The 17,628-nt window shown below is 36.0% G+C and overlaps 1 protein-coding gene across 1 annotated transcript in view; it reads right to left on the reverse strand.

The window, feature by feature from the left end:
• The window catches only part of LOC130239623 (sorbin and SH3 domain-containing protein 1), a 94,832-nt gene extending 77,630 nt beyond the window's left edge, over window positions 1–17,202 (reverse strand). Inside the window, exon 1 of the mRNA XM_056470899.1 lies at window positions 17,136–17,202. The gene's annotated coding sequence lies outside the window, so the exon portion shown is untranslated. The remainder of the gene's footprint in view (window positions 1–17,135) is intronic.
• Window positions 17,203–17,628: the final 426 nt, after the last annotated feature.

A 17,628-nucleotide genomic window follows, 5' to 3' on the forward strand; every position in this document is an offset into this window, starting at 1 on the left:
TCCACTATGATATCACATTTTAAACTTTAGTTGATGTGTAATGTAGCTGTGTGAATATAAACAGCATCTCTCAATGTAATACGCTCAAAGATATTGGAGACATTGGCTTTTACAGAGTTAGCTTAGCAAAGCCTACAGCGAACGAAGTTTGGGGGCTACAAAATAATACATCCGGGTTAATGAGATCTTAAAGCCTTTAGGTTACACACATACATCCTGCACAGCAAAAAGGCATGGCCACAGAGGCGCTGTAATGTTACAGCAGAGAAACGCTGCTATTTCCACAGAGCTTCTTCTGTTTCTGTATTTCGGCTTTTAAAGGACACAACACAAAGAGAGAAGTGCTTACAGTTTAATTGTAATTATGTTGCAGTGAATTATAAAAAAGATATAGCAAGCATTTGACAAAGGACAGCTTCCAGAATCTCAGTTCAGAATATCAGTTCAGTGCTGGATTAATCTAATAACGCCTCAAAGAAGTAGCAGCTCCAACCATAATACACGAAGCTGTGGATTGTGAACCACAACCTGTGAGTATTTTATTTGTAAAATTGATCTATTACATGCACAGTTTCTAGAGTTAACAGTATGCTGTAGCAAGGACGTAAACAAAGGATGTAAACAACAGGAAATGCTGTTTGGCACTGTTAACAGTTTAGCTACAAATTCATATTTATCCGTCAAACTGCTGTAAACACCCACAATCTTCAGCAGCGATTCACCGATTCGTGAATCACAGCACATTATGTTAGCTGACCAATCAGAGCCTCTTGAGGGCGGGCCTTCTGAGGAACTAGGAAATATGACAGTCGTTTTCATGTTAGCTGAGTAGCTGTATATAATCAAGGTAAGATGTCTGAAAACATAATGCTATTTTTTTTTACAAATGAAGCATTAGCACACAATCCTTTGCACCCAATAAACACAATCAAGCCTTAAAAATACACTTTGGACCGCCCCTTTAATCATAATGAAATCGGGCATTAATAACGCCCCTTTCATTCATTCAATTTTCTTTCATTTTCATCAATAAACTAAATTTTTAATTGAGTACTTGGCTTTGTTACAGTATATTTTAAAAATATATTTAGCCTGGGTTATGCTATCAACCAGAATGATTTTTAGTTTATATTATTATTATCATTATTAGTATTACTATTATTAATAGTATTTTATTAAATACTTTACAGTTTAAAAGTACACAAGTTCAATAGTATTGCAGTAATTTTATACTTTTATATAATTTTTTATAGCTATTTTATTAAATAATAATTATTATTATTGTTATGGCCAGTAAAATTCTGACTTATTTGGAAACCAGTTAAATGATCAACTAAACTACAATAATCACAAACTGACTTTAATTTTGAATGTTATCAGTAGCACATTGTAAAATGTAATAAATAATTCTTACAGACTGTTCAATTCACATTTTATGAAATGTAAGCAATACAAATCTTTCATCAACTTTCAACTCTCAGGCATTACTATATAAATCTTTTAATGTCATAAAATAAATTCTGTGTAACTTATGGTCCCTTCTAAAGTCTAATCTGTTCACAACTCTTAATTCTTGTCAACATCTTAAAATTTCATGCATATTAGTAATGCTGCTGGAAGCATTTAAAGGACAAAAAAAAACTATAAAAGTCAGCTTGGCCGATTCTGAATTCTAACATCAGAACTGGCACAATCAAAGACCCCACAAATAAAATCTTTGAGAACTCCCCAACCCTCAAACCACCCAGAAAAGTTAATAAGTCACAGCCTCAGTTTCTAAAGCACAGCTGAAGGTTATCGTCTACATCCTTCTCTATTTTCCACTCCATTATGCCAGCTGCAATCAAATAATAAAGGGGGTTTGACATGAGAGAAAAAAAAACACCATGATATTCCACCGGGGAATCGCCTCATTCTCTGTCCATGACAGCTTTTAAAGAGTCCAGCTTTAATACACAAAGGAGATCTACAAGAGGCCGTTACATAACCCAGTTTGACTTCTGCTTTGTCAACAAATGGCAGAAAGAGAGGGAGAGAGAGAGTAAAGCTCAACCGGATCACATCTAACAGCTCCAAACATGGCTCTGAAGAAGAACAAGCGTGTCTGTTTAATTGAGAGTAGTAAACATCTTCAGCAGAGACACTGGACGCTGGCCGAGACTCACACACTCTCAACACATTTAAACAACGCCGTCATAAAAGGAAATGTATGCAACGCTGGTATTTGCTTCAGCTACTATTCAGCTATATATGCCTTTTTTAACAGAAGATGACATCACTGTAAGAAAAACATAAGGAATATCGGATGAGGATGATCAATGGGGGCTTATGGTCCAAAAAGGGAAATATTTATGCAGACAAATTAAATATTAGAAAAGAAAAGGAGCTTGATCTAGTCTAAAATTAAAGGAATAGATCGCCTAAAATTTACAATTCTGTTATCAAATCTCTTTCTTCCTGCTGCTGAAGACATACAGTATACACTACCTGACAAAAGTCTCAGCTGTAAGAGCAACAAATAATAACTTGATTTCTAGTTGATCATTGGGAAAAGTGGCAGAAGGTCGAGTTTTCAGATGAATCATCTGTTGAACTGCATCCAAATCATCACAAATACTGCAGATGATCTATTGGAACCCGCATGGACCCAAGATTCTCACAGAAATCAGTCATGTTTGGTGAAGGAAAAGTCATGGTTTGGGGTTACATTCAGTATGGGGATCAGAGTGGATGGCAACATCAACAGCCTGAGGTATCAAGACATTTGTGCTGCCCATTACATTACAAACCACAGGAGAGGGCAAATTCTTCAGCAGGATAGAGCTCCTCATACTACAGCCTCCACATCAAAGTTCCTGAAAGCAAAAAAGGTCAAGGTGCTTCAGGATTGGCCATCCCAGTCACCAGATATGAACATTATTGAGCATGTCTGGGGTATAATGAAGGAGGAGGCACTGAAGATGAATCCAAAGAATCATGATGAACTCTGGAAGTCCTGCAAGAACGCTTTCTTTGCCATTCCAGATGACTTTATTAATAAGTTATTTGAGTCATTGCAGAGATGTATGGATGCAGTCCTCCAAGCTCATGGGAGTCATACACAATATTCATTCTTTTTCCACTGCACCATGACTTTATATTCTATACTGTACATTATTTCTGTTAAGTCACAAGACTTTGGTCTAAGCAAAGTCAGACCTTACTGTACTTAAAAATCAAGACATGATCATATTTTATTTTGGTAGAATAAGCGTAATCTAGAGCAGTGGTTCCCAAACTGGGGGTCACGACCCCTGCGGGGGTCGCAGAATAATTTCAAGGGGTCGCGAGAGTTATTTAAAAATTGTGTAATTTTCAGTGATTATAATAAATATTTTTCAGTATTACAAGTGAAAGCTAATATTTTCAGATTTTTAAAAATATATTACTGATTCATAAAGTATTTAGGACACATTCGGGCAGAATGCATCTTTGTACTTGGAACGCAGCGCTCAGGAACAGTTTAAAACTGTTGTCATGTCAACTTGCCGCAGTAAACAAAGCCTTCAACGCTTGCCCCGCCTTCGCGCTCTTCTTATTGGCCCACTGCTCTAAGAACTGAACACGAATGATTGGTTAAAATCAGCTGTCAATCACTCAGTCAACGCCTCCTGTCTTCAGATGACAGGAGCTACAACCGCGAAAATGTAAAGCGCTGAAGACGAGAGAATGAAAACAACACTGACAGATTTTGTCTTAGAAACACCTAAAGCTACAAATATTGGCACATCTGATTACTGATCATGTGCTGAATGTTAATCCACCAGCTATACTTATTGAAGAGTGGATAAAAGACCTCCATTGGCTTCAAGTCTGCTATGAAAATAACTAGCATTCACTGTAAAGTCTGTGGGATATCTTTTGGGATATCCGTCCGTGTATCTTTTGGTCACTCAATTATGTTATAAAAATGTCTTTTCTTGTGATAACGGGATTTCATTAGGACATATTTTCCTCACGCATGCATATTTATTTTTTTGCTTGTTAGTTTTGATTAGTGTTGATTTTCAAATGCAATAAATCTGTTTATAAAACTTGTAGTAACCGTGCGATAATTGGTGGGAGCCACTAAATTTTGGCTGGTGCGTCTACATTTTTAAAGTTAGAAGCACCAGTGTTACCAAGCAAAAATGTTAATTTCGAGCCCTGTAATCTATAGTAAATATAGTTAAAATATTGTGAACAGCTTAAAAAAAAAGCTATTTTTATTGTTTGTATATGCTTTGGTAGTGGGGGGTCGCGAGTTCTTGACGATCTTACAATGGGGGTCGCGGGTTTAAAAGTTTGAGAACCACTGATCTAGAGGCCTTTGCCTTTCATATAAGCCACTTATGATACCAAATGATCAACTAGAATTTATTATTTGTTGTTCCTAAAACTTGGATAGGTGAAAAAACTTTTGTCAGGTAGTGTATTAAAGAATGTTGGGAACAGAATTGAATTTTATTGTATTTTATCCTATGGAAGTCAATGGCTACTTTTACTCTCTTATCATGTGTTCAGCAGGGGAAAAAAGCTCTAAGGGAAACACTTGCTGGGGAGTACTTTTTTGAACTGGAAGTTACTTTTTAAAGTAATATATTACAATCTTGAGTCACTTTTTTTCAAGAAACTAAATGTGTCTCTTGGTTACTTTTTAAGGAATGTAATGTGAAATGTACAAGATTTAAGATTAAGACAGGCTCAAGATTGTAACATTATTTTTAAAAGTAACTTAACTTGATTTTCAAATCATTTTTTTCTACCATGAAAGTCAAGGGCTAACACTTTCCAACATTCTTCAAAAAATCTTTTTTTGTGATTATTTGAAGAATAAAATTGTTTTTTTATTTTTTCCTTTTATGAACTCCTCTCTAACTCAAAATATTCAGAAACTCAATGAATGCTACATCAAAGGAGCTTTTCTATTGTGAAATACTATGATTTCCTAAGCCGAACAAACAAACATTGCTGTCGAGTTGCATTACTGCATTTCAGAAAATAGTTTTGTGCTTTACTTCCATTTGCCCTTTTTCCAGCATGCATAGGGGCATGAATAAACATTGTGGATTTTGACTGTTTGCCAGTTTATCTACATCAGTTCTGTTCCTATGCTTAGCATCTTACTGTCTTAGGAGATTTGGTTTGATCAGCGTGTTTGGTTTACTGAATCGGTTTACATGATGAGTTTTCATGAGATGTCAGTAATTTAAAATAACCAGTTCTTTGCTCTCCAAGAAATGTTCATTCCTTTAAGGAAAAGAAGACAATAAGCTTGTCAATGTTTAAATTATACAAATAAAGGGAATATATTTTAAAATTTCAAATATTGCATCCTCCACAGGTAAATATTGTTGCACAATTAACCTATTTAATAAGCAAGTTATTTACATTTACATTGTCGGTTGAATTTAATTATTTATATTTTATCTTTTTTGAAAAAGAAATACTTCTACTTTTATTAAGCAACGATGTACTGTATTAGTTAAATCAGAAGTGAAAGCTCACATTGTTAAACAATAATAACAATAAATCAAATAGTAATACTGCTTACCTTTCCCCTTACCAGCTCTAAACTTTAATTCTAAACAGTAATTTACATTATAATGTATTGCTGCATTACAATGAATGCAGGATGTGTCATATAGGGAGAATTGTTCATACAGAAGGAATGCATGTGATTTCAAAGAAATGTGGTAAAGCTTCTCATATTTCTATGGCCTTCAAAAACAGGCATGCAAGATGAAGCCATCTTTTGATAAAGAATAAACAGGAGAACATCAGCATAGTTTCTCCCACACAGAAAATGCTTTGTTTTCTCTTTACTTCTATCATTCATGGTGAAAGGACAGTATCAGCATTACAGACTAACCTCATCAGCATTTACTCTGGCGTCATCATCAGGTAAATGACCAGCCTCAAACTCACCCGACTGTTTTTTGCCTTGTGTCTTGAAGATATTACGAAGGAGAAAATCTTCATAGATCACAAATCCATTTCACAAAAAGTAAAAAATTATGATTATGAGAAAATCATCTCAATATCAATTTACTAATGTTACGGAGACTATTTTTCTATTTTCTACTTTCTAGATCCAAAACCTCACAAATCTTCAAAAAAACTGCAAAGTGTGTTTATTTACAGTGCACAAGGAAAAAATCCCCCCAAAATAATATTCAGCAAAACAGAAAATATATATATATATTTTCAAGACAAGTACCGCTTGGGTAATGTTTCTTTCTACCAATAAAGAAATATTATTACACAAGTTACTGCTCCACACAACTCCACAACCTTGCGCAAAGACGTAAATCAAAGTTCCAAGGGGAAAAGCCAGAATTCCATGATGTAAACTCAGATTTCCAAAGAATAAAACCAGAATTCTAAAACGCAAACTCAGATTTCCAAGGAAAAAAGCCAGAATTTTTGTTACATGTATACACTCCATTTGCATACTACACAGATCCTCAGGTTTTATAAACCACATTTCTTTAATTGTTCCTGATAATCTTCTTATGTACAATCCCCCTGTACACAAAACAAATTATATATATATACTCAAGAAAAAATATAAACACAATTGCAAAGCTGAACCCATTATCCATCCACCTCACCGGTGGCATATCAAGATGCTGATTAGACAGCATGATTATTGCACAGGTGTGCCTTAGGTAGGCCACAATAAAAGGTTACTCTAAAATGTGTGTTACTGTATATGTCCAAGATTCTTTGGCATTCAAAACTACCTCAGTATAACAACGCAGCTAATCGATGACAACTGACATCTGCACGTGTTTACTTTGCGCAAGTTAAACATAATAAATGATCAGAATAATAACATTTAAAAAACCTAGAGGATCTGATTCCTTTAATCAATCGACAGCCCTATAGTATTTAAATGCTTGAAACCTAAAATAAACATTACTTTTTGAAAACATCTATCAATTTTTATTTTGCGGCAAGTACCACAATAATCTTTCTCTTGCTCAGCGCACACCATTGAGGTAAATTGCCGGCAGCTAGCTCTCTGCAAGTCTCACATGGTCACCCACTGAAGATAAGCAGGGCTGCGCCCGGTCAGTACCTGGATGGGAGACCACATGGTGGTGTTGGTGAGGCCAGCAGGGGGTGCCCAACCTGCGGTCTGTGTGGGTCCTAATGCCCCAGTATAGTGACGGGGACTCTATACTGCTCAGTGAGTGCCGTCTTTCGGATGAGACGTTAAACCAAGGTCCTGATTCTCTGAGGTTGTTAAAAATCCCAGCATGTCCTTTGAAAAAGAGTAGGGGTTACATCCTGGCCACTGTCCAACATGGCCTCCTAACCCTCCGCATATTATAATTGGCTTCATCACTCTGTCTCCTCTCCACCAGTCCGCACATGTGGTGTGCGTGTGGTGTGCGGTCTGGCGCAAAATGGCTGCCCATGTGAGAGTGTGAGACCCCCCCCCCCCCCCCCCCCCCCCATTGTGTAAAGCACTTTGAGTCCCCAGAAAAGCGTAAATGTAAGGAATTATTATTATTATTATTATTATTATTATTAAAGCAGATTAGAATTTAGCAGTTGATCAGGTGATGCACTGAACATTCAAATAACATTGATGTTCTACATGAAACTCAAATGAAAACTGATAATAAAGTTTAGAAACAAATAATTGAATAAATGTATACTATTACAATGTATTATATCGCATATAAAACAATAATAACTAACTACGATATTAATTACAACTATAGTTTGTATTTTACTTAATAAATACAACATTCTTATGGTCTTAAGCCAAAATTACCAGTTCCTAAAATCGGCAACCGTTAGAGACTCCACTAACACTCATCTGCTTTTTTACTAATTAAACATTTCCTCACCACCTCCAAACCCACTTTTAGCTCAACTACTGAGAGCTATCTTTACAACCACACCGATATAACAGCGGTCATGCCATCTAAAACAGAGCAGCATTTAAAATAGCTTCTGATATCACGTCACGCCATACAGAAGCCTATTATGTCTGGAAGATGTTGTATTGCGCAGCTGTGTCTGGATGAGTCAAAGTCTCCAGGCCGTCACTGGAAAAAAAACACAACAGCATGGATGTTCTGGAGCATCATAATGACTTTCACGCTTAGGATTCAAAGCAGCGCGTAATGGGGCAGCTTTTGATATCGAATGACTGACAAAGCTCATAAGGCATACTGGGGTTTGTTTGGTAGGTAATAAAAATAAAAAGGGACCAGACTGAGATCTGGGATACTGGATTTTGGCGCCTACGTGAGCAGCTCGGGGTCAGTGACATAGTAGTGGCCAAATGTGATAGAAGGGCTTGGAAAATTCACAACTTTGACCTTTGGTCAAACATGAGAATGTCGATTTTCTAGGTATATTTTAGCACTGCGTAGGGAGTGTTACATTTTCTGTATTTGAATGATAATTTTGAGATAAGGAAATATGCTTTTTGAGAATGTGACTGCCAAGAAGGAATAATTAATGCCAAACAATATCTGATAATATTTGTAGGCAGTAAGTACTGTACATGCTATTTCTGTGAGCTTTTAGTTTTAATGTTCTTTTTGTTTTGCATAATAATAACATAATAAAAATTAAGTCGGTTTACACAGGTTCATTCATTTATTTTCCTTCGGCTTAGTCCCTTTATTAATCTGGGGTCGCCACAGCAGAATGAACCACCAACTTATCTAGCATATGTTTCACGCTTAGTTTATTCAATTCACCTATAGCGTATGTCTTTGGAAATTAATCAACTTAAAGTGTATTTAATTTACTAATTAATGGAGGATTTTTTATGCATTTGTACATAATGTACAGTATACTGGCCATAATATCATATAAGTTGCTCTGTGTTATAAGTACATGGTTTCATTGTTTAGGATTTCAGTGATTTGTTTATATAAATTAACTATATGAAACTAAAATAAGATACTATATTAGATTTATTGTCATGTATTTGATTGAACATTTTTTCTTTTGTTTGCTTGTTTTTAAATATCACTATTTAAATGAGTCAGTAAGAAATGACATTAATTTGAATGCATTTTGATATTTGCACAATGTCAGATTAAAAAACATAGACAGTGCACAAATTACATTCAACCCAGGCTCTTTCTGAAAACATACCGCTATATATATTCCTCAAGAATGCCAAATACATTCCAGGATGTACATTTTTTTTTCACAGTTTTTGTTTTCACGAATCCACCAGAGGCCGCTGTGTACACTTTATGAGATCTCAAAGTTCTCTTGCGAGTGCCATTTGTGCCTGCTGTTCTCACGTAAATCCACCAGAGACCGTTGTCGACTGACTGACTGACTGACCAACAGTGTTTTCAAAAGCATTGATTGACCTGAAATGGTTTTTAAAGACGAAATGCAGCCATACGTTCTTTTGGCTACATAATTCATGATCTCCAGAAAAGTATATTGGGCTACGTTTTCAGAATGAGCCTGTGTTGATTACTGCCCAATCCCTTTCCCATTCCCCTTGGCCCTTGAAAAAGAGCATGAAGGGGAAGGGCCTTTAAAATTTACCCATAAAAAATGGAACACCACTGCAGCACCTGCACACGTTATCATATGTCATCGCAATTTCTTGCTTCATTCAGTATGAGATTAACTACGGCGAATGCTGTAGTTAATCCGGTTACGTTAATTTTGATATTTATCTTCAGGAAATCACTGAAGACAACGATATCATGTTATCATAAGGATATAATGTGGCAATAAGATCGTAACTGTACTGTGCATTTACATCGTGGCCATATTCATCAATGTAAACACACAAAAACAACATTAATATTATAGCAGACACTGTAAAACGCTGATTCCAGCCACTAGACTTTTCTGACAAGGTATTCGAGTGTCAGAATGTTGAGGGACTGCTTTACATGAGTTATTATCAGGGATTATATTATATATTTTAACATATTTTAAACATGACGGTAAAACATGAACCAGGGAACTTTTCTTACCCCTTGGTTTTGAGTGTAGTCCTGAAAAATCTTGGTTTCAAGGCCTATTTAGTCCTTCTCCTTAGCCCTACGCCTTAAAGCTAAAGAGAATTGGAACACCCCTAGCCCTTCACGTAAATGCGCAAAACGAGGGGAAGGGGTAAGGGATAGAATTGGGATTCGGCCTGCATTACAGCACCTACAAGACCACCTAGTACAGTATATCTACACCCTCTCAACAGAATCCAAATTGCATCATGTCAATTCCTAATCTGAATTTGACCTGCAGTTTTCAGAAGCAAAAAACAGGAAACATAGTTTCAAACTTGATAAAATGGTGTCAAATTTGTCAAATCCGATTGACAAATTTTGAAAACTTACCATGAATAAAAGTCTATTAACAAAGAATTGATGGTTTTATGCTCATATTGCACTGATATCATTCAATATTAAATATATCATCAGATTCCTGTGCATCCATTTACAGATTCATCCTGTATTTGTTTGTTTGTTTGTTTTTATTAATTTTATGAATCATCAAGGACCACGTTTTAAACTAAAAGTTATAATTTAATGTGCAACTGAGGAAGAAAAATCACCTACATCTTGGACGGCCTGGAGGTAAATAAATTAACATTTTGTCTAATATAGAATTATTTGTTGAACTCCTGTATTCCTCCAGTTCCTGAAGATCATTTTTAAGGACAGTGAAATATTATTTATTTCATTTCATTTTCCTTTGGCTTAGTCCCTTTATTAATCAGGGGTCGCCACAGCGAAATGAAGAGCCAACTTTTCCAGCATATGTTTTACACAGTAGATGGCCTTCCAGCTGTAACCCAGTACTGGGAAACACCCATACACTCCCATTCACACACATACACTACGACCAATTTAATTCAGTGAAATATTATAGCCTACATTCTAATAAAAGCTACTTGAGTAAATTAATAAGTAAAAAAACTTCCTGAGTAAACTATAACTGCTTAAATTAACCAAAATAATCAAAAAAACAAACAAAAATACACTAAAATGTCTTTATGGCAGCACAAGTGTTAACAAAAACAGTATATTTCCATATTAAACTATTTTTTTTTAAATAAAGTTATTTAGGACTATGAAAATCAGTCAACAACTCGTCAATAATATTAACCAGCAGAAATTTTAGGCGTCCCACTTGCAGTGCAGACAGAGACAACTGCTTCAGCCTCTCAGTAATGTGACTGGTGCCTGATAATTTTGTCAGGGGATGTCGACTATTCAACCACACCTAAAAACAGCTCTATGATAATCCAGACATTTCAAGTGCTTCCCTAATGATGGAGGACCCCGAATCTCAGTGCTAAGCAACACCACCTGGCACACACTTTATGAAGCAAACCAAGCACGCACACTTGGACTTTCACACTCTCTTGAAAGGTGAACAGTTCACATCGGTCTGAAAAAACACAATATTAGCACGTTATCTAAAGGTTCATTGTGTTGAGTGTCCCAACTATGTTACATGGCGTATATATTCAATGAATAACCTTCAAGCCCTGATGTATCATCGTCACTTTCAGTCTAAATATGAAGTGCATTCAAACTATGAACTTCCATCATCCCAACACTCACCTCAAGCCAGCTGGTCCACAATCTGTCAGAGCAGTAAGAGGTGAAAAGGAAAATCTGTCAGCATAACACAATCTGAAGCGAAGACAGTCTGTTCAACTTCTTGTTTGCATTAGCTTGCTGCTTTGTGCACACAGACCTTGAAATTTGTAGCCTCACAAAACACACAGAGTCGCGTTCGCTTCAAGTGCCACTCAATGCCACACTGCAGTCAATAGGGCAGAAGGAGAATATGGGCTGAGATGAGGGTTGCTAAGCAACATGGTATAACATTCAAAGAGTTGGATGCGAGTGGATGTGTCGTCTGTTGGAGGACGCCTTAATCACAAGTGAACACAAACACACAGATATTGAAAATCCAGACGTTTGTTTGTGTTGCTTTGATACAACAGTTAAATAAGCAGCAAGTTAATAATAACTTACATTTCAGACATAATAATTACTTTGTGTGTTTGTATTAAGGTTTTACTTTTTAACTGATAAAAAAAAATAACAAAAAATTCTGCAGGTTTGAGTAAAAAATGAATCAATCGACTCATTTCATTACTAAATGAATCAGATTTTTCTAAACAAAGCAGCTCAGTCTATTATTCACTCATTTGTTTAGTTCCTAAATGAATCAATGAAAATTTTGCTGTGAATGATTCACTGACTCGTTTGGTTCTTGATTAAATCAATGTATTTTTAAATAAATCTGATGAGAATGATTCACAGACTCACTCATTTGTTTACTTCTTAAATGAATCAACATTTTTCAATCAATTGAATCACTCACTCTTTTCACAACTAAATGAATCAGCATTGTTTAACAAACCAGCTCAGTCTATGATTCATTGACTCACTCACCTGTTTCATTGCTGAATGAATCAAGCATTGTTTAATAAATCTGCTGTGTAAATGATTCACTAAATCACTTATTTGTTTAGTTCCTGAATTAATACATTTATTTGTATTTTTTTGTAAATAATTCACAGACATGGTGCAGCACGGTGGCTCAATGGTTAGCACTATCGCCTCACAGCAAGGAGGTCGCTGGTTTGAGTCCCGGCTGGGCCAGTTGGCATTTCTGTGTGAAGTTTGCATGTTCTCCCCATATTTGCATGGGTTTCCTCTGGGTGTTCGGGGTTTCCCCCCAGTCCAAAGACGTGCTACAGGTGAATTGGATGAATTAAATTGGCCATAGTGTATGAGAGTGTGTATGAATGTGAGTGTGTATGGGTTTTTCCCATCACTGGGCTGCGGACATATTCTGGATAAGTTGGCGGTTCATTTCGCTGTGGCGACCACTGATAAAATAAGGGTCTAAGCCAGGGGTGTCAAAACTCGGTCCTGGAGGGCTGGTGTCCTGCATAGTTTAGCTCCAACTTCCTCCAACACACCTGCCTGGAAGTCTAGTATACCTAGAAAGAGCTTGATTAGCTGGTTCAGGTGTGTTTAATTGGGGTTGGAACTAAAATATGTCCCTCCAGGATCGAGTTTGGACACCCCTGGTCTACTGAAGGAAAATTACTGATTCACTGACTTGTTCACTTGTTTAGTTCTTGAAAAAATCATTATTATATTTTTAAATAATTTTGATGAAAGAATGATTCACAGACTCACTCATTTGTTTACTTCCTAAATAAATAAACATTTTTTTAATCTGCTGTGTGAATGCTTCACTGACTTGCTCGTTTGTTTAGTTTGCAAATTAATCAGTTATTTTTGATTGAATGAACTGAGAGAATGATTCAACAACCCACTCTTTTTGATCCTGAATGAATCTGTGTGTTGTTTGATTTTAGAAAATCAGTTGAGTGAATATAGTAAAATATAAATCCAGACCATTGATTATTCAACTAAGGAAACACATTTTTTATGTATTTCTGTAATTATTAAATGCCTGGCTGTGCATTTCTTTTAATTGTATTAATATTTCTGAATATGTGTTTTTTTTCTGTTGTATTTTATTGGATTTCAATAATTTAAGGAATATAAATCAATTAAATGTGCTGCTTTACACTGTAAAACTGGGTTGCAGCTGGAAGGGCATCCGCTGCGTAAAACATATGCTGGATAAGTTGGCGGTTCATTCCGCTGTGGCGACCCCTGATAAATAAAGGAACTAAGCTGAAAAGAGAATGAATGAATGACTAACAATTGACTATTTACTAAACAAATTTGCTAGAGATTTTTACACATTAAAATTCATCTGTGTTACAGACAAATCCAACAAAACCCGTGACTTCATAATTAGACTAGTAGAAGTACTATTGTTAGAAAAACCGGAGGATACCATTATCACAGTAATCCCCTCAACCCAATGCATGTGTGTGACTCAGGGCTTCCACAAAAGCACCATGAATGGGAAACCTGCAATTTTAATCCCACTCACAGCACTTCCTCTATCCACTATAGCAGAAAAACAGTGCTTCAGTCCATCTGCTATCATATGCCTGCCCTCACACTCAAACCGTCTCTGGCTTCTTGCACTTGAGAGATATGCGAAACAAAAAACATGCTTAAGTGCACGAAATCGCTAAAGCTTCCAATTTCCAAGAAGCAATATGTGAAGTGGCAGCAAATGACACAACGAGAAAGAGAATAATAGCAAGTTATTAGCAGTCAAATCATGTCTGGCCATAATCACAGTGCTACAAAAGGCTTTTTTCTAACCTGACTAACCTACAACAAATCCTCGCAGCGCCCACAGAGCTTTTTAAACCAAAGATACTCCAAAATTCTGAAATTTTACAGATTGTAAATACTAAATATGTCTGATATTCAGTAACTTGGTGTTCCTATGTGTATTAGAGTTTGCAATTCCATTCACAACTCATTTAAACAGAGTTTCTCCACCAATCTTTTAGGCGCCTGTTCACAGCACTGGACAGTAACATGATTCTACACAAAGCTTATCAAATATTAAGCAGACAACACAAATTATTCATCATCTTTGTAAGGAGCCGGCTTCCAAAGACGCTGGCAGCAACTTCTCCCAAATGTTGCAGTCTCTCACCTACTTGAGATTTTAATGCTGTTCACTTCCTCTTCAATGAAATACTAGATTTCTCCTGTGCCAGAGAACCATGATAACATCATGTATGCCTGGCACAGGTGCTGAGCTGAAACATCTATAAAGATGCATGATCTATTTTTAAGGTGTGAGGCATTCTCTTTATACATTTGCCACTATAAAAGTCTTTAGCCTGAGTGCTAAAAATTGCATTGAAACTATGATATAATAATAATAATAAGGAAGATGACAGAACTTATTAATGCTTTATATTGTTTGATAATGCAGTCACACTTTACAGTAAGGTTCCAGTAGTTAATGCTGGCTAATGTATTCACTAATGTAACACTTTTGTTCATCATAGTTCAGCATTTATTAATGCATTATCCAAAGATAAAATCCAAAATTGTGCTTGTTCAGATTAGTTAATCCCTACGGGTTTACAAGAACTAACAATGAATGATTATTGCAATTAAAGGAAATAAATACTGTAATAAATGTATTGTTCATGGCTCGTTCATGTCAGGTAATACATTAACTTACATTAATGGAATTATTCTAAATTATTATTTTATTATTATAAAGAGATACCCAAAATGCTAATGGCTGTAGAAAAGCTCATTGGTGAAAAAAGCTTTTAACAAGGTTAAGCGCTTTACAATACAGCTTTCTCCCTGCGTTCGCATGGGTTTCCTCCGGGTGCTCCGGTTTCCCCCACAGTCCAAAGACATGCAGGAGAATTGGGTAGGCTAAATTGTCTGCAGTGTATGAGTGTGAATGAGTGTGTATGGATGTTTCCCAGAGATGGGTTGCAGCTGGAAGGGCATCCACTGCGTGAAACATGTGCTGGATAAGTTGGCGGTTCATTCCGCTGTGGCGACCCCGGATTAATAAAGGGACTAAGCTGAAAAGAAAATGAATTAATGAACAATACAGCGTTTCAGTCAACTTTCTGACTAATCTACACAACCTACAAAAAAGCAGAAAAGGCATGTCATATTTTTTAAAAGTTTGTACGTCTAAATAACTCAAAATCCACCAGACAAGCTTATAGATAAGACAGTTTGCAGCAATACTAAAAAGAAATGTGAGAAATTTGCTATTTTAACTACTTTGACATGTGTATTTACACATACACAAATCAGGTTTAAACAAATCTCTAAAATAATAAGATCATTTAATCTGGTTAACTAATCTTAAAAGAAAAACTATCGGTTTTATAAACATAACAATATTTAATATTGGAATTTTTATGTAATCTACATTTTAAATAATTAGAACTTCTGAATAGCTCAATTATCTTATATCCTATGAGGTGTCTCAATGTGCTGTCTACAGTTTAAATGGAACACAAAATATGTTACAATTATTATGTACTGTATAATAAAGAATGTAACAGTGATGTATAAAAAAAGAACTAAATTATTCTCCTACTAGAGTATTATATGCAAAATGAAATGCAAGTTACCTTAAAAGAATATTCTCTGCATATATTTATGAAAAGTTGGGTTTTTTTCTTTGCATAAACAACATTTTAATAGTGTAAATAAACTGTTTTAGCAACAAAAAAAAGCTTCCATAGATGTTAAGGTTTCTTTGTGAAACCATACTAATAAACCTGCATAAAAGTGCATTTATAGACCAGAGATGATGAATCATGTGGAGCTATTCAGACCTTAGAGTGTTCCAAAAAACACCTTAAGATTACAGGCTGCCTATATGCATATATTGTAAAGATTAATCTGTAACAACCACATTAGCTACATAAGCACAAGTCTAAAATTACTACTATAGCAATGGTGATAGGCCTAATCTGTTCTAATTTAGCTGAGAGAGAAAAAAAATTAAAGTAGTGCCTATATGTGTTCTAAGATCTAAAATAAAATGCATGGAATATTATATATACACATATAGAAGAACTCCAAAATCTGAGAGGCCAAGTGTTTTGTGTGCTCTATCCAGAAGAATCCTCCAAAAACTGTTTCACTTCTACAGTCTATCCAACACAGGCTACTGTACATCTGCCGCAATAAACCGTACTGCATTAGCATTTATTTTCGTGAACAGGCGGTTATAATCGCATTCTGACACTAAAGTCTAAATTATGTGTCCCGTTAAAACCATCATCATAGCAGTGGATTGAACTCTCACTGTCCTGCTCCCTCCGCATATCCACTTAATTCCTTATTTGGATGTCAAGTGCAGCCGAAGTCAGAGATCTTTTTCCTGCGGAACACAGATTAATCTCCTCTCCTTCGTGTGGCACCTTATAAACGCTCCTATTTCAATTCGCAGTTTACGAAACCATAAATATATCACAAGACTATAGTGCTGAAGTGACAGAAACAGTAACCCACGTTGCCGCACTTCTGCACCGCACGTTTGTCTGCATTGGACGGCCGCTGCGGTTCATTACAATAAACCCTCAGGCATATAATAGTGTACAGACGACAAGTAAACAAGCAAACTTTCCGGTTTAGCCTGACGTGAAATGTCACGGAGACGTTTAGACATATGGGGTAATGATATATGGGTTGTGTAATGCTTACCTTTCTGAGGAAGCAGTCCAGGTTTCCGTATTGATAACGCAGCACAATTGAGTGACGGTGACCGCACGCCGCTCGCCCGTGCGCGGAGACTCTCATGCGCGCATCACTGGATCACTGATGAGGGGGTGGAGGACAGGACAGCACAGGACAGGGGCGTTCCGGAGAAGCTCACAATTGATCAAACTTAGATTTTTAAGATGTATTTCAAATACATATGTAAAAGATCGGTAATAATAACAATAGCATAATACATATTTACTTTTGTTATTTACGATTTCAAAACAGATTACATTAGCATGATGCCTGCTTGCTTGTCTTTATATTCGGTGTTTTGGAGTCTTATTTAAGTATTTTCTAAAAAAATAACTTTTTACTAATTATTTTTATCTTGCCCCCTCTTTTCAGTTCGAAGAAGCCCCCTAGTGGAGAAAAACCTTCTGTAAAAAGGCCGAAAGCTTTGAATTTTCACTTGTAAAACTGTCTTTTGAGTTAC

Source organism: Danio aesculapii, chromosome 13 (genome assembly GCF_903798145.1).
Source record: "Danio aesculapii chromosome 13, fDanAes4.1, whole genome shotgun sequence".
NCBI classification, from domain to species: Eukaryota; Metazoa; Chordata; class Actinopteri; order Cypriniformes; family Danionidae; genus Danio; species Danio aesculapii.